Source organism: Petromyzon marinus, chromosome 8 (assembly GCF_048934315.1).
Source record: "Petromyzon marinus isolate PM22_M1 ecotype Great Lakes invasive population chromosome 8, UKy_Petmar_22M1.pri1.0, whole genome shotgun sequence".
NCBI lineage: Eukaryota > Metazoa > Chordata > Hyperoartia > Petromyzontiformes > Petromyzontidae > Petromyzon > Petromyzon marinus.
The window spans coordinates 14,620,799-14,644,577 of NC_133674.1; the positions used below are offsets into that span (position 1 = coordinate 14,620,799).

Consider the following 23,779-nt stretch of genomic DNA (forward strand, 5'->3'; position numbering starts at 1 on the left):
CACGTGGTGTATTCCGCAAATATGCCCGACTGTGAGGGCGGGCACAAGCCGGCGTGAGTAGGTTAAACGTTGAGTTTTATAAGGGCACCACGGGGTGTCCAGACCCTCCCCACCCAGCCTCACCCCTCCCACCCCCCACCCAGCCCCTCCCCACCCTCCCCTCCCCACACAGCCCCACCCCACCCCACCCAGCCCCTCTCCACCCAGCCCCTCCCCACCCTCCACACCCTCCCCACCCTCCCCTCCCGACCCAGCCCCTCCCCACCCTCCCCACCCAGCCCCTCTCCACCCAGCCCCTCCCCTCCCATTGTTGGATGCACGACGCACGGACGGACACAATAATCCCCTGTGGGCTGGTGGTGTGACCAGGAGGTTCCTACCAGTAATAGACTGCCATTGAAACCTTGTGTTTATGTTCTAATCGTAGAGTGGGAGCATGACTTGTCTGGCCTTGCTCTTTGAAAAAGCAATCATGTTTTGGCTAGTGTATAGATAAATCAAATGCGAGGGCAATCGTGAAATCGCAAACACATCATATGTGATGCAGACAGATAAAATGTGTGCACATGCTGAACAAAGCGTATATGAATGGAACTGAAATGATGCCAAACGGTTCAGTGAACATTTGCTCAAGAACGCTTGAAATGTTAATTTACCCAAGTTTTTTGACTTGACATTGTTGCTGAGCATACATCCTAACTATGGAGGATATATTATTTGGGTCTTTCGGTAAAAGTCACGTAGATAGGTTCAAAGAAAATGACAAAAAAATAACAGAAAACTACGACGTTTCGATCACAACACAAGCGATCTTCATCAGGAGGAAAAAGCGAGGAGGACGCTGCTGAGGCAGGCTGTTTTAAAGGTTTAGAATGGGTGTAGCCCAAGGGTCATACACGAAGTGGGCGGGGCTAGTTATGTTAATGTGATCAATTAGCATGTTAATGTATGATCGGAGAGCGGCCTCCACGACGAGGGCGCAGAGAGGTGGCTATGTTAATGTGAGATATTGGTGTGTTAATGTGAGAGATAAGCGTGTTAATGTGAGATATTGGTGTGTTAATGTGAGAGATAAGCGTGTTAATGTGAGATATTGGTGTGTTCATGTGAGAGATTAGCGTGTTAATGTGAGATATTGGTGTGTTAATGTGAGAGATTAGCGTGTTAATGTGAGATATTGGTGTGTTAATGTGAGAGATAAGCGTGTTAATGTGAGATATTGGTGTGTTAATGTGAGAGATAAGCGTGTTAATGTGAGATATTGGTGTGTTAATGTGAGAGATAAGCGTGTTAATATGAGATATTGGTGTGTTAATGTGAGAGATTAGCATGTTAATGTGAGATATTGGTGTGTTAATGTGAGAGATAAGCGTGTTAATGTGAGATATTGGTGTGTTAATGTGAGAGATTAGCGTGTTAATGTGAGAGGTGGCTATGTTAATGTGAGAGATTGGTGTGTTGATGTGAGAGATTAGCGTGTTAATGTGAGATATTGGTGTGTTAATGTGAGAGATTAGCGTGTTAATGTGAGAGGTGGCTATGTTAATGTGAGAGATTGGTGTGTTGATGTGAGAGATTAGCGTGTTAATGTGAGAGATTAGCGTGTTAATGTGAAATGTGTGTTAATGTGAGCTGTGTGTTAATGTGAGAGATTAGCGTGTTAATGTGAGATATTAACGTGTTAATGTGAGAGATTAGCGTGTTAATGTGAGAGATTAACGTGTTAATGTGAGAGATTAGCGTGTTAATGTGAGAGATTAACGTGTTAATGTGAGATATTGGTGTGTTAATGTGAGAGATTAGTGTGGTAATGTGAGATATTGGTGTGTTAATGTGAGAGATTAGCGTGTTAATGTGAGAGATTAACGTGTTAATGTGAGATATTGGTGTGTTAATGTGAGAGATTAACGTGTTAATGTGAGATATTGGTGTGTTAATGTGAGAGATTAGTGTGTTAATGTGAGATATTGGTGTGTTAATGTGAGAGGCGGCTATGTTAATGTGAGATATTGGTGTGTTAATGTGAGAGATTAGCGTGTTAATGTGAGAGGTTAGCGTGTTAATGTGAGAGGTGGCTATGTTAATGTGAGATATTGGTGTGTTAATGTGAGAGATTAGCGTGTTAATGTGAGAGATTAACGTGTTAATGTGAGATATTGGTGTGTTAATGTGAGAGATTAGCATGTGAATGTGAGATATTGGTGTGTTAATGTGATATATTAGTGTGTTAATGTGAGAGGTGGATATGTTAATGTGAGAGGTGGATATGTTCATGTGAGATATTGGTGTGTTAATGTGAGAGATTAGCGTGTTAATGTGAGAGATGAGGATGTTAATGTGAGAGATGAGCATGTTAATGTGAGAGATGAGCATGTTAATGTGAGAGATTAACGTGTTAATGTGAGAGATTAGCGTGTTAATGTGAGAGATTAGCGTGTTAATGTGAGATATTAGCGTGTTAATGTGAGATATTAGCGTGTTAATGTGAGAGATTAGCGTGTTAATGTGAGAGATTAGCGTGTTAATGTGAGAGATTAGCGTGTTAATGTGAGAGATTATCCTGTTAATGTGAGAGAGAAGGATGTTATTGTGAGAGATGAGCGTGTTAATGTGAGAGATTAGCGTGTTAATGGGAGATCGCAGAGCAGCAACGTGGAGCTCGGTGAGCGAGGTGGCTGTGTTAGTGTGGGAAATGTAACCTGTTAATGTAAAATCAGAGAGCCGAAAATAACAACTAACATCGGAAGGTGGTAGGATGGGAACATCACAGCCAGTTACGACTTAATGATTGCTCAGTCTATATCCATCTTTTCGATTGAAGTATGGAGGATACCTAGGGACCAGAGCGTAATACATTTTCATGGCCTTCTGTTATAACGACTCATCTATTCTCTTACACTCAATGCATTTGAACTTCATCATCATTCTAAGCTCACAATAGAAACCGTCTTTGTCGTAATGCATGTGCTCATTTCTTATGTATTACAAAAAAAATACATTGTATGTCTTTAGAGGGAGGTCCTGAAGAGTTAATGTTTAAAATAACTAAAATGCCTCGTTCAAACGTGGTTACCTTACATGTGGAAAGGCCACGTATGGGATTAACGCCTCCACCACTTTAGCCTCAAGCGAGCAACTGCCAATGTTTGTCACAAGCAGGAATGACAAAGGCAGATGGGCCCTGCGATGGCCACCAACTGACTACAGGGAACACAATAACAGTATCCAATATAGGTTTAACCATTTCCAAAGAGTTACCCATAATTATTATCATCTTCGTCATAATAGGTTATCTACTGCTGAATGAAGGCCTCATCTCTCATGGTCATACAACGCTAAAATCCATGGTGGCTGTCCTCTTGGCTGTGGTTTCCCTCACGTGGCTACGATTCCAGACACATGTGAAAAGGAGCTTCATATTCCTTCGGATTTCTCCAGGATTAATGAAGATGATCATTCTGATTTCTGTCACTAGCCTCAATCACCCGCCATCATCCATTTGCAATGTGTCCTGCTCATGGCACTTAACCTTAAGAATACAAGTTGATGTCTCTAGTTTGTATTTGTTCTCTGATCTGTGCGTTTCTCTTTCTACTTCTCAGAATAATTTTAGGAATGCACCTCTCATTGCATTTTCAACGTGCGTCCCATTTCTTTAGTGTCCACGTTCGTGCTCCATTTGTGAAAGCAGGTTATGTACACCGATTGAAAATGTGCCTCTTTAGGCGTGGTGGTATGTGTTATTTTCATTATCAGTTAACATTTTCGAATATAATTCCAACTTATCCTTGTCCCGCCTTCAATAATATCCAATTCAAGCTTCCATAAAATGACTTACATTTTTCACGTGACTATGATTTAATTATGATTGTCCTAACATTTAATACAAAGTATGTTCAGAATATTTGCGGCAACAGTTTGCGTATTATATTCTTGGTTCTTTCGGTGAAGTCACGTGACTTTACCGAAAGAACCAAGAGTATGAATCCCTGCAGTCACGAAAGCTTTAAATCAAAGTTTGTGTATTGTTAATCGTTGTAACTTTCTGACCCGCCCCTCATGGACATTTGTGAAAGAGCTTTATAGCTCATCGGATTCCTCCAGGATAAATAAAGATTCTGATTTCAACTTCCTTAAGCTTGCATAGGATATGCCCTCTGGTTCTAGTTAAGAGCAGGGAGGGTACATCAAAGCAAAATGTCATTCAACGTCTCCTGATTGCATTGTGCTCACACATATTAAAGTGGTTACTTTTGCACGTTTTTCTAACCTAATTTGAACCATTAGCCCAATAAGATTTATCTACAAAGTGCTCCCAAATACATACCTCTATTCCCTGGAAAAATCCTCACTAATGTTTCCATATACAGTAGTTTCAAGCCTGTCTGAAGGTTGACCATGTTAGGGGTAACAACGTATGAGACACTGGATCCACTGACATGAGCAACACCAACACCCATCATTACTAAAACATTCCAAGATGGGGAAAGATATCTACTTAGATGGCTAGCGGAGGAGTCGACCATAAAAAAGCAAACAAACGCAGCCTTCAAAGTCTGTGCCCGACACTGACAGCAAGGCAGGTTCACTCCCAAGAAAATACCTACTCCTGCAGTCCAACAAAGACTAAGGGGCGATTTAACTCATGTATTCTCCCTGAGCGATGCAGACACTAGAAACAAGGTGCCTATCGCAAACTGCAACAAGCCTATCCCACACACACACACATAAATTTGCACTAAAACTCATCCACAGAAATGGTATTTCACATGTGGATGATGAAAACTCACCCATCCAGCTATGTGAGACATCTAAAGGGTGTTTGATTATATATCTATAGAAGAAATTGACAGCATGTGCCCCGTGAAGTCACAGCATAAGCCCTTCATTAAGAAGCCGTGGAACATGAGACACTTCGTATGAACCTTACGGCGGGACCCCGGAGTCCCGAATAAACTTGAGTCAAAATGGCAATTAATTTATTTATTTTTAGCGACTCCCTACCACCACGCACAAAAACGCCACGACTCACCTGGTGCGGATCGTTCTGTTGTCATGTCGTCCAAGCCCAGCAGTGAGGACGAATGTGCAGAAGAGCTGAACAAGCGAATGCACTCCATGCTCGGGTATGGGCAGGATCATGAGTCTTTTCCACAGCTGCTCAAACTGCCTACACGACTTAAGTCCTTTATTTGTCATAACGGTATGCACAATACAGTGAAACCGCTCTCTTATCTTCATTATTATTTGTGACCGACCAATGTCTGCAGCCAGGATCAGTCGATGACAATCCTATTACCTGCAGATATTTAACAGATTGAGATGCGTTGCACCGTTAATTCCTCCTGTTTGATCATACTTCTCGTCCGTATGCCTCTGTGCAGGTTTTTTGTTGTGGTTAAGCCATCGTCCCCACATACCTCTCATATCAATACGGATAAGATGAGCGGCAACCCACTACTCTGTAGAGCAGTGGTTCTTAACCTGGGTTCGATCGAACCCCAGGGGTTCGGTGAGTCGATCTCAGGGGTTCGGCAGAGCCCCCGCCACGGAGGTCCGGACACACTTGAATTATTGTGTAAATTTGTGATGACACACACGGCCCGCTTGGCCATCACTGGCTGCAGATGATCATGCTACACTGCTTGGCCAATCAGTGCTGCGGGGAATTTAGTGCATACTCAGTAGTCAACGTGTGACTGTTGTTGTCGTACGTCGTGTGATTTCTTTAATATTTTATCCATACTAACTATGTCGGGCAAAAGAAGAAAGTGGTCGGACGAATATGTACAACATGGATTCTCATGTATCACGGAACGTGATGGGAGTGAGCGTCCTATCTGCATGATTTGCAACGCCAAGTTGAGCAACTCTAGTCTTGCACCGGCAAAAATAAAGGAACACTTCTTGAAGCTGCATGGAGACGGGGAATACAAGAACACAACACTTGCTGAATTCAGGGTGAAGAGAGCCAGATTCGATGAAAGGGCCACTCTGCCTGCTCTTGGATTTGTACCTGTTAACAAACCGATCCTGACAGCATCGTACGAAGTTGCTTACCTGATCGCAAAGCAGGGCAAGCCACACACCATTGGTGAAACACTTGTGAAACCAGCTGCATTAAAGATGGCGAATCTGATACTCGGAACAGCGGCCGAAGGTAAATTATCCCAAATGCCCCTTTCAAATGACACCGTCAGTGACAGAATAGAAGACATGAGTAAAGACATCTTGGCTCAAGTAGTCGCGGATCTGATTTCAAGCCCGGCAAAATTCAGCCTTCAACTCGACGAAACCACAGACGTTTCTGATCTAAGCCAGCTTGCTGTTTTTGTACGCTATGTGAAAGACGACATGATAAAAGAAGAGTTTTTATTTTGTAAGCCTCTTACAACAACAACGAAGGCAGCCGATATGAAGAAGCTTGTGGATGACTTCTTCAGAGACAACAATCTTTCATGGGATATGGTTTCTGCAGTTTGTACGGACGGAGCTCCAGTCATGCTGGGAAGAAAGTCTGGTTTTGGTGCGCTAGTAAAGGCCGATGCACCACACATCATTGTGACGCATTGTATTCTGCACAGGCATGCATTGGCAACAAAAACCTTACCTCCAAAAATGGCAGAAGTATTAAAAACTGTGGTGGAATGTGTGAACTATGTGCGAAAAAGTGCTCTGAGGCACCGCATCTTCAGTGAGCTGTGTAAAGAAATGGGCTCTGAATTTGAGGTACTTCTGCTCCATTCTAATATTCGGTGGTTATCCCGGGGACAGGTGCTGAATCATGTTTTTGCCATGCGTGTGGAATTAGCCCTGTTTTTGCAAGAGCACCAACACTGCCATGCAGATTGCTTCAAAAATCCTGAGTTCATTCTCATTTTAGCGTACATGGCTGATATATTCGCAGCTCTCAATCATCTCAATCAGCAGATGCAGGGTGGTGGAGTCAATATCATGGAAGCGGAAGAACACCTGAAGGCTTTTCAAAAAAAGCTACCGTTATGGAAACGACGAAAAGAGAACAATAACTTTGCAAACTTCCCGCTTCTGGACGACTGTGCAAGTAAGATCGAAGATGTGTCTGGAATCGGAGATATTTCTGTATCCACGGAACTGAAGCAAACAATTGCCACGCACTTAGATGAGCTTGCAAAGTCTCTCGACGGATATTTCCCTACAAGAGAGTCATATCCAGCATGGGTGAGACAGCCGTTCACGTTTGCTGTTGAAACAGCAGATGTCAATGATGAATTCCTCGACGAAATCATTGAAATTCAGCAGAGCCAGGTTCAACAGCAACTCTTCAGAACAACAACACTCTCAAGGTTTTGGTGTCGACAAATGAACAAGTATCCAGTTATTGCTAAGAAAGCCCTGGATTTTTTATACCATTTGTTACAACATATATTTGTGAGCAATCCTTTTCGAGGATGCTGGACATAAAAACGAAGAAAAGGAACAGACTTTGCTGTGAAAATGACATGAGAGTGGCACTTGCCAAGGTGAAGCCACGCATATCTGAACTGATCTCTCAAAAGCAACAGCAGAAGTCACATTGATTTCCAGGTATGTAATTTGTTGTGAGTTTATGCATTGTGTTGGTTTTATTCTTTGAACAAGGTAATGTTCATGCACGGCTCATTTTGTGTACCAGTAAAAAACATATCTATGTCTTGAATTTGAAAAAAATCACATTTTATTTTTCACTAAAGAGGGGTTCGGTGAATGCGCATATGAAACTGGTGGGGTTCGGTACCTCCAACAAGGTTAAGAACCACTGCTGTAGAGTAACATTGGTATAAACGCTTGTTACAATATGAACAGCGCCTTGAAAACACGTACCATTTTATGAACTGTGTGTTCACAAATCCACACTGAGAAACACGATGACTGACAGAGGGGTGTAAATATTTTTTTCGATAGTGTATTTAAATAGAGGTACTGCAGGTAGGTAGTTTTCAGTTTTAAAGGCATAGTTTAACAAGACAACACTTGCCACCATCCTTCAAACCCATTGGTGAAAAAGAACAAAGTTATTATTACATTATGATATAATGTTTATGCGAGAGCCGGGGGCTTATGGGACCCCGGGATCCCGCCATAAGGTTCATGTGCTGTGACGTTTTAATATGTTCTGGGGTTGTTTTGAGGAGTATTGAAAATCAGCATGTCTTTCAGAAATGCAGCGATTGCTTTGTTTGTACAGATGGATAATTGTACTGCAACGATGTTTATGCGTTTCACCTTCGTGAATGAGAATTTGCATTTTCTGTCCATGAGGGTGAATGATTCCCTTGGCAATGAAAAACGGAAACAACAATAAAGTTTACCTTGCAAAAATATCCAAGTTGAATTTACATTTCGGACATTTAGGGTCCTGGCAGGATTCCTTTCTTTCTTGTGGAATCCAATGGGAGAAAGTAATCAACATTTGTATTGTTTTGAATTTGATGATATCCTACAGGAACGTTCCTGACAGAATAGTATTCTCATTATACAACAGCCATTTACAGTAAATGCAGCATGATCCTGTGGGTGGTTGAAATGGAGATAATTTGTCACAAGGCCTCGCTTATGAGAATTCACACGTGCTTAAAGCAGCGCACGTGGCAAATGGGCCAAACAGGGTAGACGTTCTCAGGGACCACTCAGGAGTACACAGAGGCCACCTGAGACACACCCGGGCAACCTGAGACGCATATATGCTACCCAGGATATCAACAGATGGGATGGCCTTAACCGTGTATATTACCTGCTGTAACATATTGGTTAGATACAATGGGTATGGCCCAAGAAAGAGAACTAAACGTGAAAAGTGCTCAAAGGAGCTTACTTTTAATGACACTGAGACAGAGGATTAGAGAACATGCATTGATTAAAGATACCAGTTTGTTCAGAAAAGTAAGTGGCCTTGGGCAGGACACGTGCTAAGAAGGGATGATTTGGTCCGTTATCAAGATTAACGATAGGCTGACAGCCGATAGAGCCAGCACGCCTGAGAGGATGTCCTCCGTGGAGATGGAACCATTAAATAAGCTCGTATGCATGTGCTCGATGGATCATTACATTACAGAACAGATTGAGATGGTGACAGCTCAGGGAGGTCTACATGCAGCAGATCATGGCTGATGATCAACTTTACATTTTTTTACAAGGTATGTGACTTTCGAAATAGGGAGAAGCAAATTTTTAATACATCAGTATTTCACAAGGTTATGCTGTGCCTTCAGTTTCCAAAACAACTAATCCATTAGCTCAGCACAGATGTCACTCAACGATACTGACACCAGAGCCATTATGAGGAAGAAGTGGACAGAAAGTGCAATTAAACAGTTTACATGGACCATGAGAGTTAACAATATGTAATGTCAACATGCAGTGATACGTGGTCAGTTAATTTCAGTATTAGAAACACTTAAATGGGTCAATGCAGTTTAACTTGTCTGTATTTCACAGCTGAGTGCATCGTATCACATTGTGCTAACATTTCTTTTAGGGATTTAATGTATGCGGTGTGTGTGTATATATATGATAATTTTGCGGTACTTTCTAAAATCAAAACTTACGGATGTATTAATAGAAAAGCACGTTCACTGTACCCCTTCATGTAACACCACCCTCTGGATATAAATAATTCTGGACCGTGATATTTATTGGATACCAGTAAACATTCATACCCAAGATGCCTCCAACCCAGTCTTCCCAACCCACTATGGAATCCCTAATGTTAAATCATCCTATTTAGGATCTTTACTCAAATTTCAAATTGTAAACAATGCCAAAGCCTTTTGGAAGCACAAAAATAATGGCATTATATGGGCCAGATGACAGCTGAATTGACCAAATGGATCAACTACTATTTATCCCGAATACAAAACCTACAACACCTATGCCCATCAAAAACATCACAAGCTCAGGATGTCAGGGATCTGAGCTGGCGCAGCCGGAGGTCCTTGGTTCGATTTTAATTCTCAACCATAGGGAGTACAGAGCTTTAAAAAAAAGTAATTTGGTTCTGCACTTAAATTTGGCTCATATCCCATCTCTGTGAATTAATATCGGTAAAGTCGCGTAAATAGAAAACTAAAAATACAAGCAAAAAGACCCACGACGTTTCGACAGCAACACAAGCGGTCTACATCAGGCGGAGAAGACCGCTTGTATTCATATTCTTGGTTCTTGCGGTAAAGTCACGTAGAAGGGAAACAAGAAAATTTTAAAATTTGCTTGCTGTGGTTTTCACACCTGATGATGATTGCTTGTGTTGCAGTCGAAACGTCGTGAGAATTTTATATTTTTATTATTTTATTGTTTCCCTTCTACGTGGTGACTTTACCGAAAGAACCAATAATATGAATCCCTGCAGTCACGAAAGCTTTAAATAAAAATTTAAGACCGCTTGTGTTGCGATCGAAATGTCGTGGGTTTTTTGCTTTGATTTTTGTTTTTTTTTGTTTGTTTTCTATCTACGTGACTTTAACCGAAAGAACCAAGAATATGAATTCCTGCAGTCACGAAAAATGTTTAATTCTAAAATGTATATCGTTTTTAAGCACCTCGGTGGCAGGACGGGTGGGCAAGTGCTGTCCCCCCACCATGAGGAGCAGAGGCTACTTGGGCCGTTCTCTATCAACGAGCTGGGTTGCCCTTCGAGGAATCCGAATAGATGACATGACACTTCAAAAAAAATGTTTCGCTCTGGATGACCGCTGCAAAGTATTATCTGTATTTTGATTTAGTGTGCTGATCTTAAAGGTGCATTGACAAAAATTTGATACTCCGACTGATGCTCCTGTTGTTGTGGAGTGACTCATGCAGCCGGCTATGGGCTCTAGGATTTGGTGTTACATGTTATTTATGTAGTTTATTGTTAAAAATTCGGTCACAGTCCCTATGATCACTGTTACATTGCATTTATGGCTTTATTTTGGTTATTTCGAAGTTTTTTGGTTTGGCCATGTTTGTTTGTTGTAGTACGAAGTTAGACTGATGGCCTTAATCTAAGTTGTCTTGTGGTTGTTGTTGTTGTTGTTTGACTTGCATCCCACTGGGATTTTTGCACACAGCGTTGGTGTACGGTCCTTTTCAGGAATATTTTGCTGTTTGCAGTCACAAAGTGACTTTAAGATTTCGATTTAAAGCTTTCGTGACTGCAATGATTCATCTTCTTTGGTTCTTTCGGTAAAGTCACGTAGAATGAGAACAAAATAATAACGTCGTGAGAATATTATTGTGTTATTTTATTTTATCAATTTATTATTTTGTTCTCATTCTACGTGACTTTACCGAAAGAACCAAAGAAGATGAATTACTTTAAGATGTTTTTTTCTTGTTCGTGTTTTTGTTTTTGGTTTGTTCCGGTTGCACCCGATTCAAGAGCCGAATGGCTCACAGGGCTATACCAAATAAATGAAATGAAATGAAACTAATAGCACAGTGAGGAAAACATTGTAGAGGAAATATATACAAGTGCAAGATCCCAGACAAATAAATATACTCCAACTCAAACTATGCAAATCTCATGTCATTAAAAAAGTATGGATTCAAATAAAATTTGTAATATAAGACTATGACGCTTAATACTGCAGCATTCCTGAAAAGACAGCTACTTTGGTATTGCATGAGAATAATTTAAAACTAAAATGTTGAGCCTTGTGAAATTCCTTTTACAATAGGTGGCGTGAATCGTATTAATTATCCGTGCGTGAAAACTTAACGTTTCAGCTGATTTGTCTGAACATGACTTCACACCTTCATTTCTAATTCCTATTCCATGACGATTGACAAAAGCAAAAACTGAGATACAAGCAAAGTTATGGAAGGAGCGCATCAAAGGACATAACCAAGCTGCGGACTGAGGACACTCTGAGCCAGGACCTGGACTTAGACACCCATAGGCTTAGCAGGCGGGCCTGGCATGTAATTCCAGACCTACAGTAAGCTTTAGCATCCAACGTCCCAGCTGCGGCTATTTCAATGTGATTATTTGGATAGTTTCGGTTATATTGCCCTAATACTCTTGCATGCATGCCTCATAAACCATGACACCCTTATGAAATGGATACTCTTTATTTCAGACGAATTTCAAACAAAATTACCTGAGATTATCTAAAGATCCTGAGAATTGGTTGGTCTTACGTACATATCATTTGTACAACTATATGACAAATTGGGAAACAGGTGCAATAGAAAAAGAATACCTAAATGTACGGCATATTCTCTGCATCAGCAGATACTGGGCACCACCAGTGATGTCACCATTGTGAGTGGTCATGCGTTCATGCATGCTGTTGGCATGCATTCACACTCAAGTTACGTGCCTGCAAGTACGTGCGCTGGAGTGTGCACAACGTGTAATGAATTAAATGTGCACCCATTTCCTGAAGGAGTCAATATATGTGCATATGCAGGTGGGTGATGCAAATGTGCCACAGTGTGGTCCTTTGTGTGTGTAGGTGTACATGCAGAGTTGACTTGAAGTAGCTGATGCATTGCGCTTTGATTCCCGTCACCCAGAATTAAATTCCTGACAATTCACACACCGCCATCAAAAATTGACAGCACTCGTACTTGGCTCTCCAAGTACTCATTTTCGACTGGCACATGTGAGCCAAGCTAGCGCGAGACCCAAACGGTACTCGTGTTTTTTGTACTGGGCAATGTAACGAGTGAAAACCCGTATCCAAACTTGTATATGATGACCTCACAATATATCTGAATGTTGCTCTGGGTTAAGCAGGGGTGGGGCCAATGACATTTTCATTGCACACATCATGTCGGTATATGGTGAGCGTCAGTGCTACCTCATCAGGACGTCAGCAGCACGGCTCAGCTTCTGTAGTGGAAAATCAACCTGGCACCTGCGCCATGCCGGGCTGGCTTGGCATGGCCCTGGCGCAGATAGGTTGTACCGTGGAGAAGAGCTACGACCCAGGTAGGTTTAACCTGAAGTACTTCCCTGGTGCGGGTGTAGTCGCCGGACACAAAAAGGCAGCCGATGCCTCCGCTCGCACATCTCCAGCTGCTCTTAGCAATGAATCACAAGCCTCTGTCACCCCGTCAGCACCGCAGCTTGGAGACGCGTAAGAGAGCGCGCCATCGGTCGGCAATCTCGCCCACGCTGGGAATGCGTCGACGTGAGCACAGATCACGCGCCTATGGCGTGTACCGCTCCTTGCTCAATAAATGTCGGGATCAGAGGCCCTGACACGCAACAGCAGCCCGTGGGTTGAGCGACGGGGCCGAGCCGCGTATTCGTGCCGCCCGCTCGCATTCCGAGATATTGCAGCTCGGAGCTTCAATGAGGGCCAGCAGCCACGGCTTCCTGTGCTGCATGCCAGAAGTCATGCCGTTTTGTTTACCGTGCTATCAGGTTTGTGAGAGAGGACAGCTGTGCATGCGGACTAAATTAGATCCTGAATCAGCACGGCCAGGCCTGGTTCCCGTAAGTGCCACGAGTGGCCAGAATGTGCTTATTATATTGCAGGCTCCATTGGAAACGGAACTAAATTTGTCACCATATTGTTCATTACTGTACTACTCTGCGAATGATACTCATAATATGCAGTGGTAACAAAGCACCAAACAACCCTTTTGGTTCGCAGTATTCGAGGTGTGTGTGTTAAGTGCACACTGTTGTTCTATTTTTATATATATAATACAGTAATCAGTTTTTTTAGTGTTGATATTTGTACAGTGCTTGACATATATATGGAAGCAGAATAGCGAAAACACAAGAGGTCAAACAACCACAGGAGCAAGCATGGTTTTGGAAATGTTTCTGTATATAGACCACATCCATACCATTCAGCAGAATAATACATTTCAATTACCATCGCGCCGAGCCTTTGTATACTATGAATTAGAGGCGGATCTAGAAACTTCCCAGGGGGTAGGCGGTCCCGAAATAATGAAGTTATTTCAACAGAGCCCTGCATAATAATAATAAAAACATTTCACTTACTTTCTATTGTAATTATCAATTAAAAAAAACAATTTCCGGGGTCTCAAGAAGGGTGGCGGATCACCCCCATGCCCCCGCTTAGATTCCCGAACACTATGAAAAACCATTCGACTCAAGCAATTGATGCACTCATCTAAATACCACACATCTATGAGCAATATATATTTCGTGTCTGTCCAATTTAATTAATTATCATTGCATTTAATTCCCTTTCTTCAGGTGAGAGCCCATTAACACTCTCGTCCAAAGGAGACAGTGGTACATAAAAACATATATCATTTCAAATACATCAAAGGATTTGGGCTTTGATGTAAAAAAACATGTTCCTCGTGAAAGGTCGGATAATTAACTTTACAAAATATTGTGAGAGGTAATAGGTGCAGCCCTGGAATCGCTTGGTCACACCACTGCTGGCAGAAGGGTCTCCATGACAGGAGCTCTGGAGGATATTTGGCCTACTCATTTACACTTGCCAGAAGTCTAGGATGTCTCTCTGTTGAACTTCTTTCGCACTGTGCGTAGCCAACCATGCCGATCGGAGGTGTGCTACGAGCACCGAGATTTCACTTCCCCAACAACGTGATCTGCCAACACTCGAACTGCTCGGTGCATAGACATGGGGAGATTTAAGAACCTTGCCCTTTGTTTCATCATCTGTGCCATGAGATCGAACTGGTGACCTCTGAATTAAACAAAAGCCCAGTTTTTCGAACCGTCATGGTATGCGCTTTTTAAATTTCCAAACAAAATTATTAGACTTCTGTGGAAATCACACCGTCAACTTCACATTGACGGTCTCAGGGAGGAGCACCCAAATAAATTGGACCACCCAGCTAGATATAGCTGCGACACATTTTTGCCACCAATGTGTTGTCACAATCAATTATGTTCCAATGTATATGCACTACTGCAATTAACAACAGCACAATTTATTATTATTCACTTACTTGTTACCATATTCATTTAAAGTGTGATCAAAGTCCAACCAGAAGTGAATGTTGTTTTTCAAAAGGCACAAACAAAATGCACAAGTGAAGAAAAAAAATCTTGGTACAAACATTGGTACAGTTAAGACTTCAATAATGTTGCACATCTAAATGAGAATGTGAGGCTCCAGCACTGGTTGTATGTCCTACATTCCAGGATAAAGCGGCGTACTTACCCAGACGTTGCTTTAAAATATCAGGCTCCCACTGAAGACGAATGCCGAGATGCACACCAAGTACCGTTTTCTGCCAAATCCTCCTCCTGAAAAACACAGCAGAATAACCCGCACATTATTTATATATTATGCAGCAGTAAACGCGCAAGTTAAAAAAGCACGTTTTAAGCACCTATGACGTTATCGCGGTTGGTTACGTACTGTGCGAAAGAAGTTTATAACATTCATACGGTCTAAAAATTAAACCTGCGTAGCACGAATTAACTGCTTAACAGAATTTTAATTTAAAAAAGAAACTGCGAGGGTAAACCTTGTCCTCGCAATTGTAACAACAGTCTGGGAAACACATACAGACTGTCTTGGAAGAATTCATAATATGTTGCATGGAGGGCTATTTCAAAAATTTCCACTTGGCAGGCAAATTCGTACATTTGACCATCCGAAAATAAAATACTTAGACCATTTGTTTTAATTTCATACATAAACAAGTACTGTAGTGGCATCAACAATATAAACAAATATATATAGATTATCTTTACAGCTAGTCATAGTACAAGGCTGTGACTATAAAAAAACGTATGTACCTGAATTATATTAATCTTATATTATTCCTATTAATGTTACGGGGAAAAAACATATGCAAATAATATATTTAGAATATGGTATGCAATAGCCACACAAAGTGATAATGCAGTAAATAACACTGCAATAAATATCAAAACGCTCGAAAAACATGCTCCTGCGGAAACTTTTATTTACTGGAAAGTGTCGTGAAAAATAAACGCCTCTTCTCGCGCTTGCGCCTCCACCGGCACACCACCACGCCGTGAAGCCCAGAGGGTGGGAGACTGGCCATGCGAGCTCGTCAGGTGAGTGACAGCCAACAAACGGCACACGCTCCGCAACTCGCTAAACTCCAAACGCCGAATCTTCTGTGCCGGCAACTTATGCGGAAGGAATGGGGCAGAGCTCTTCGCAAAAGTAGAGTCTCACATGTGTGTATGTATGTGTGTGTGCATCTGTGTGTGTATAATAATATGACTGTGCAATTATTTGTTTTCCAGAGCCACAAAAGCCCCATTCTGGAAGCCCATTGGAATTGTTGCATTCATCTCAGAGTGATGACGCTGGCTGGACAAAACACGCTGGCTTGACAATGCAGCACAATCTACGGCAGCTGATCGACGCAGACAAGCCAGCAGCTAGCACGGAATACCTGCCTTGTTTAAAATTCAAGGGACTGCTATGTTGGCAAAAAATGTCACCTGTTTGTGGAGTAACTGCATTTGCAGTTGGCATGTTAAGGGGCAATTAGTGCATGCTGCGTGACATTTCTTTCATAAATTGGTGCAAGGCTCATAAATGTTTTAATACATCACTGAACATCATCTCAATTATAGTCGGTGGTAGATAAGGCACATTTCTGTACTAGCATTGCTGGAAATGGTTTTAAAATAGCATAAAATCATTAGGTACCATTAAAGAGCTTGGCAAAAAAGACTACTCTGTCACTACTTGTAAATGGTTACATACATAACAGCGATGTTTGTAAGAGTGGCAGTGGAGGGACAGTACTAGATGGACTTCTCACAATGAAAGGCAAGGAGCTCGTAAATCATTCATTATTTCGGTTAACATGTAATCCCGAAATGACATTAGTCATTTTCATACAGTAAATTGCAATTGTCATCCTGATCGCACCGTTTTGCTATCGAAACCATCGTAGTTTTTGTTAATTTATTTTTGTTCTACGTGAGGTTACCGAAAGACCCCAAAGATTATTAATTCCTGCAGTCACTAAAGCTTTAAGTCAAGAGTAAATTGCTTGAACAGAATCTATTCTCCTTTTTTGTAAATGGTTGGCACACTGGACTTGGGTCATCGGTTTGACTTCCCGATGCGGCAGATTAATCAATAGGCAAGTTTCTTAAATCCTGGCAGTACGAATTGGTAATAATCGATGTCAATGGATTAATTTATGCATCGTTACCACCTCTAATTGGTTAGTCGAAACACAACAGACGTGCTTCCTTAAACTACGTAAATCAAGATCCCGTTTAGATTCGATGTAAACATGTGCCACTGTTTAATACGATACCCGAACTTTTGTTTTCACATGGACACGGACCCTCCCACGTGCCTGTAGATCATCTTTGTGGGTTGCTGCCTCCCAGTGAGAAGAAAGCCTTTGGAATGTGCCTACAGTCAATTAATGCAGTTTATTTCGGTGGGAACACCACGGATACCCCATTGCCACAGAAACACAAAAAAAACCCCAAGCTGAACACATGGTGTTTTAAAAACATTAATCTATAAAGGCAAAATATATTGAAACACCATGTGTGTGGCATAAGCCCGTCATTTATTTAAACTGCATAAATATATTACAATGCTACGTGGCCCAGGACCTGTTCAGACATCACTTGCCACATGATGTTAGTCATGGTCGGGTGTCCAGGTTCATAGCGCATGACGCTATTATTTTCACTCAGTTCATACGTAGTAACGATTGAGTAATATATCCAATGTTATGAGGGTTAGTTTACAGTAAAAACATTTTAGGAACAGCAGGACAATATTTAATAAGAGGGGTTCATCGAACTAACTAAAAAATAAAAATGATGTTGGAACTACAGTAGTTGAAATCCGAGACATCAGTTTGGTTGAAAATAGGGTAGTTAAACGGTCGTAATGATCGCTTGCTTATTTTGAAAGAAGCAAACAGTATGGCTCCTGTAAACACGAAGCAAACAAAATAAACATTTAGCCCAACATGAAGTAAGAAAACATGCGATGGGCTTCCTATAGCAGCATACACAGCTGGCAGGAGTAGCCCAGATAAGTGTAAACACCCTTAGCTAAATTTGGTACATAATGGCTATCGATAATTATTATTTACAGACAGACATTCAGTCCCGGACAAAACCACTGGAACGGCAAACACCCGGGTGCCGTGGTCACTATGTGGAAACAAAAGAGGGCCTCAAAACAAGTCACAAACAGATACGTGACCTTTATTGAAACATCATGAGTCAGTCTTGAGCCCTTAAACAAGTAAATGCCACCGAGACAGATATAACCTTGTGCCTTATGACGAATACGACAGGAGAGTATTTGACTATCCGACAAAAAAAACCCCCATAGTTTATTCGAGTTTTCAATCTAAATTCTGCACACTAAAGAACAGACTACAGCCCTGGACCAAACATACCCAGCATGATGTGTTTGGGATACACGCTTTAGGCTCTTGAGTGACCTTTACAAGATCTGCAACATCTTATTAAACTAAGGTATCAATGTCAACCTTCTGTGAACGAATGTAACTTGTTGCTTTGTGCCGATCTCCCATCTGATCACGGGAACAGTGAATATTATTTTAGGGCTACATCCTCAAAAACAAAAATAAATATTTCTTGTTTTACCAGGTAAGGCCCATTGAGCCGTATAGCTCTTTTTCACAAGTGACCTGGCCACAACAAAATGGCTTATCACGTGGAAATTTATATCACCCAAATAATTTTGTTGGCAGATATTTTTTTGGGGGATATTTTACAAGTTTAATTCTCTTCCAGATATTGGTGGCCATTAGTAGGCACACATTTAAATTACGTACGTACAGTGAAGGAAACAAGTATTTAAATCTAGAAAAGTATTTGATCCCCTGCTGATTTTGTACGTTTGCCCACTGACAAATAAATGATCAGTCTATAATTTTAATGGTAGGTTTATTTGAACAGTGAGAGACCGAATAACAACAACAAAATCCAGAAAAACGCATGTCAAAAATGTTATAAATTGATTTGCATTTTAATGAGGGAAATAAGTATTTGACCCCTCTGCAAAACATGACTTAGTACTAAGTGGCAAAACCCTTGTTGGCAATCACAGAGGTCAGACGTTTCTTATAGTTGGCCACCAGGTTTGCACACATCTCAGGAGGGATTTTGTCCCACTCCTCTTTGCAGATCTTCTCCAAGTCATTAAGGTTTCGAGGCTGACGTTTGGTAACTCGAACCTTCAGCTCCCTCCACATAGGATTAAGGTGTGGAGACTGGCTAGGCCACTCCAGGACCTTCATGTGCTTCTTCTTGAGCCACTCCTTTGTTGACTTGGCCGTGTGTTTTGGGTCATTGTCATGCTGGAATACCCATCCACGACCCATTTTCAATGCCTTGGCTGAGGGAAGGAGGTTCTCACCCAAGATTTGACGGTACATAGCCCCGTCCATCGTCCCTTTGATGCGGTGAAGTTGTCCTGTCCCCTTCGCAGAAAAACACCCCCAAGCATAATGTTTCCACCTCCATGTTTGACGGTGGGGATGGTGTTCTTGGGGTCATAGGCAGAATTCCTCCTCCTCCAAACACGGCGAGTTGAGTTGATGCCAAAGATCTCCACTTTGGTCTCATCTGACCACAACACTTTCACCCAGTTGTCCTCTGAATCATGCAGATGTTCATTGGCAAACTTCAGACGGGCATGTATATGTGCTTTCTTGAGCAGGGGGACCTTGTGGGCGCAGCAGGATTTCAGTCCTTCACGGCGTAGTGTGTTACCAATTGTTTTCTTGGTGACTATGGTCCCAGCTGCCTTGAGATCATTGACAAGATCCTCCCGTGTAGTTCTGGGCTGATTCCTCACCGTTCTCATGATCATTGCAACTCCACGAGGTGAGATCTTGCATGTAGGCCCAGGCCGAGGGAGATTGACAGTTCTTTTGTGTTTCTTCCATTTGCGAATAATTGCACCAATTGTTGTCACCTTCTCACCAAGCTGCTTGGCAATGGTCTTGTAGCTCATTCCAGCCTTTTGTAGGTCTACAATCTTGTCCCTGACATCCTTGGAGAGCTCTTTGGTCTTGGCCATGGTGGAGAGTTTGGAATCTGATTGATTGATTGCTTCTGTGGACAGGTGTCTTTTATACAGGTAACAAGCTGAGATTAGGAGCACTCCCTTTAAGAGTGTGCTCCTAATCTCAGCCCTTTACCTGTATAAAAGACACCTGGGAGCCAGACATCTTTCTGATTGAGAGGGGGTCAAATACTTATTTCCCTCATTAAAATGCCAATCAATTTATAACATTTTTGACATGCGTTATTCTGGATTTTCTCATTGTTATTCTGTCTCTCACTGTTTAAATACACCTACCATTAAAATTATAGACTGATCATTTCTTTGTCAGTGGGCAAACGTACAAAATCAGCAGGGGATCAAATACTTTTTTTCCTCACTGTATATGTTGAACTTCTTCCGCACCGTACGTAGCCAACCATGCTAATGCATACACACGAAGGGGGGGGGGGGGTGGAAACGTTGCGAGCATCTTGTATATACATATACTCAGTATGGAAGTGTAAGAGCAAACAGGGACAACACTGTGAATGGAAAGAACTGAAATAAAATGTTTACTAAAATCCCAAAGAGTCATGCAATTGTCCTCTTAATCCAAAATGAATGGATCTTACTCCAAGCATCCGCCTTTGCGTGCGAGGCTACCAGAAATGTCCCAGCATGCTCTGACAACAACCACAGCATACGACTGCCACTAGAAAAAATGTCAACATGGGCACTTAAATGTATGCACAGTGTCAAATATATTGCCAGTACTTAGACGTGGTGTGATGTATAGTAAATATACTTGTTGTATGACCGGTATATCCTAAAAGTAGTGTTGGCCAACCCAGGGCGGCTCAAGAGCCAAATGTGGCTCCCAGGCAGGTCAAGTGCGGCTCAGGAAATATGCATATATATTTTTGTTACTTTGCAACATAACTCGATTCGAAACAGGAAAAACAGGGACCCTCCTGCAGGCTTTATCATATTCAAACAATCCACAGCCAACGAACACAAGCGAGTCGGTCACATGACCAACCGATGTTACCCACTCAGTCGGGTGCGTCTTGCGGCTCGTGGTCATATGAAATATTTCAGCTCGTGGCAGGAAGGGTCAGTACCTTGGCCACCACTGGTAATTAGTAACAGGGCATTAACATAAGGTCGGAGCAAGATTTTTAACCCTTGTTCTCAAACATTTACGACCTCGCACATTTTTTTGGGAAAACACCCTCCAAATTCCAGAATGAATAGTTTCAAAACGGACATCTTTGCATTCACTTGTTGCAAAATACGCAACTGCAAGTCCCTCTGTTATTATAGACTCTGGCTGTTTACGCAGCAAATTCTTTCCAGTCGTTCCGCTGTTCGAAGCAGTTCCAGTGGTGAGCGGGTCACATGGCTGGCGAGCGCATGTCACCCAAATATGGCCAGGGTTAGTCCATACCCAGTGGGGGAGGGAATTATAGAATCGTTTACAGCAGCAGAGCACACATCCTAAACGGCAAACATTTAGTTCACACTTGTATTTACATTATCCATGATTAGTTTCACAAAAAAACTGAACATTATAGTGAGCCGTGCTTAACTTCAAAAACTGTCTGAGGTAATGACCCCATGGGCGTTGACACCCAACGTCAGGGATGTACAACGCTGTATCATCACGCTCCGTCCACACACAGGCAGACGCAAAATAAACACATCAGCAATCGACCATGAAAAACAACACCGTGACAGTGCAATTAAATGGTGAAGCAAATGTCCAGGCATACTGCCAGCCATGTCCGACACCAACGTGAAGGATGAGACGATCCAGCAGATGATTTTCTGGTCTGCCTGGTCGTGATAATTTATCATTGTGCCGAAAACCGGTGGGTCGAATGCTCACAAGCGAAAGAATAGGGTGCACACACGTGAACGAACTCATGCTATGGCTTGGAACAAACTTGCAAACAAATCGCAAATATTCAACACGTAAAGTGTTTGATACATTACAACTATATGTGTAGTCATCGTGCTTTCAATTGATAGCTGCCTTTACAAATAATAAAATATAGCATTTTCATACGTATATTCATTTCAGGGGCTCTTTTTTTACCACCACTACTCATCTGAAAATGGCTGAGTTTGTTTTTCTGAGTTTGTTACAAACAAAATGAGTTATGAGGCAAAGAGGGCAACCTAATGGCTTATCAACCACCGCATCACAGAACGCAAGTACAGGAAAAATATTCAACCCATCGCACACCAATGAATAACAGATCTGCACTTAAATCAACTGCATTGGTACAATGGTGGTACTTTACTTTCTTCCATCGTTTATTTGGGTTTACAGCTTTATTGTTATTGACGTTTCGGAGAAATTTAATATTTAATGTAAACATAAGCATCCAAGATCGAAGATAAGTAATTTTTTGGGCCTTTCAAACACTACAAATGGGTACTGTGCTCAACGTACGTGGCACATATACCTGGTGGGGGGGGGGGGGGGGAGATCGGTGGTGCAGTGGTTAATGTACTGTGTGATGAACAGCTGACATGAGTTGAATTTCTGGCCCTGACCAACAGCAGTGCCAAGTGATATCTGAAACAGTCGTGGGATTTACCCTCGTTCCTACAACCCTCCCCATCCCAACCCCCTGGCCGGTACGGTGAAGTATGTTATATAAAAAAACAACCTTCCGTGTCAGACGTTGAACTTTAGTTTAGCCAGTTTCTCGGCTACTTTATAGGAACTAAAACAAAACATCAATATTAGAGAGAATGAGGACATGGTCCTAAAAGAATATTGCACAACTAGCAAATGAGGTATTTAATGGTCCTAAACGAAACACACACGAATAAAAAAAGAGTTTAATCACGTGTGAGCAAGAGGGACAGAAAAAAGTTAGGATCAGGTGCAAGCATGCTCTGCATTGTTGTTGTTACGCTCTGAGGAGTTGCATCGTTCTGACCCGCCCTTACTGGACGTCTGTGAAAAAGAAGCTTTATATCTCATTGGATTCCTCCACTATAAATAAATATTATGATTCTGTATTTTGGTTGAGGAGGGAAATAAAGAATGGGGAGTGAACGGAGGGAACCGAGCTGCAGATTAATTGCAAGGATGTTCCAAAAACATTGAGCAGCAACGCACCAAATTTTTTTACCAGAGTTTCGGCAAATTACATTTTTAGTAGGAATAAGGAGGCACTTCTGAGGCGATGGGAGGGAGTTAGAGGAACTAACTGGTCCTTTAGGTAATCGGTGGATTTGTTCAAGAGGAAATTGCATGGGGAGGACTTTGTCCAGCAGGGGATAGACAGCGGACTGTGTATTATTATTATTATTATGCTGATTACGACAAGTTGCCTGGTTTACAATTGACTAAAACCTTAGTCTCTTGAAAATAGGTTCCGAAGTAACAAACACATACTCGAGTTCCCTCATGTTAAAACGACCAACATAAAATGAGAAAATGGTTTCAGTTTGGCCTTTTTACATTTTAACACCTGTTTTTTTACATCTTAACACCTGTTTTGTTGCCAGAAAAAAGGGGAAAACCTATTCTCATACATGGTAAAATGCGTTGCTGAATAGGTCAACCAAAACCATATAGCACAAACCAAGGGCATGTTTATAGAGGGCATCTTACAATGTTTGGTTAGCGTTTAAATAGGTAATGCACTTGTAAATGTTAGTGTATTACTGTAAGGTTTTATTAGTCACAATCCAAAACTGGAAATAGTGGAGTGTTTTTTCAGCTTCCCACTGGAATGCCAGTATTTGTTGCAAGATTGGGGTCCTTGTGAACCGACTTTTGCCAAAGGTCAAAACCAACTTAA

At 41.8% G+C, this 23,779-nt stretch overlaps 1 protein-coding gene across 35 annotated transcripts in view; it reads right to left on the minus strand.

Annotated features, from left to right (window-relative positions):
• The window catches only part of LOC116940264 (sorbin and SH3 domain-containing protein 1-like), a 143,639-nt gene that overhangs the window by 96,674 nt on the left and 23,186 nt on the right, over positions 1-23,779 (minus strand). For all 35 annotated transcript variants that reach the window (XM_032949796.2, XM_032949814.2, XM_032949806.2 and 32 more), the window contains exon 2: positions 15,126-15,211. The gene's annotated coding sequence lies outside the window, so the exon portion shown is untranslated. The remainder of the gene's footprint in view (positions 1-15,125; positions 15,212-23,779) is intronic.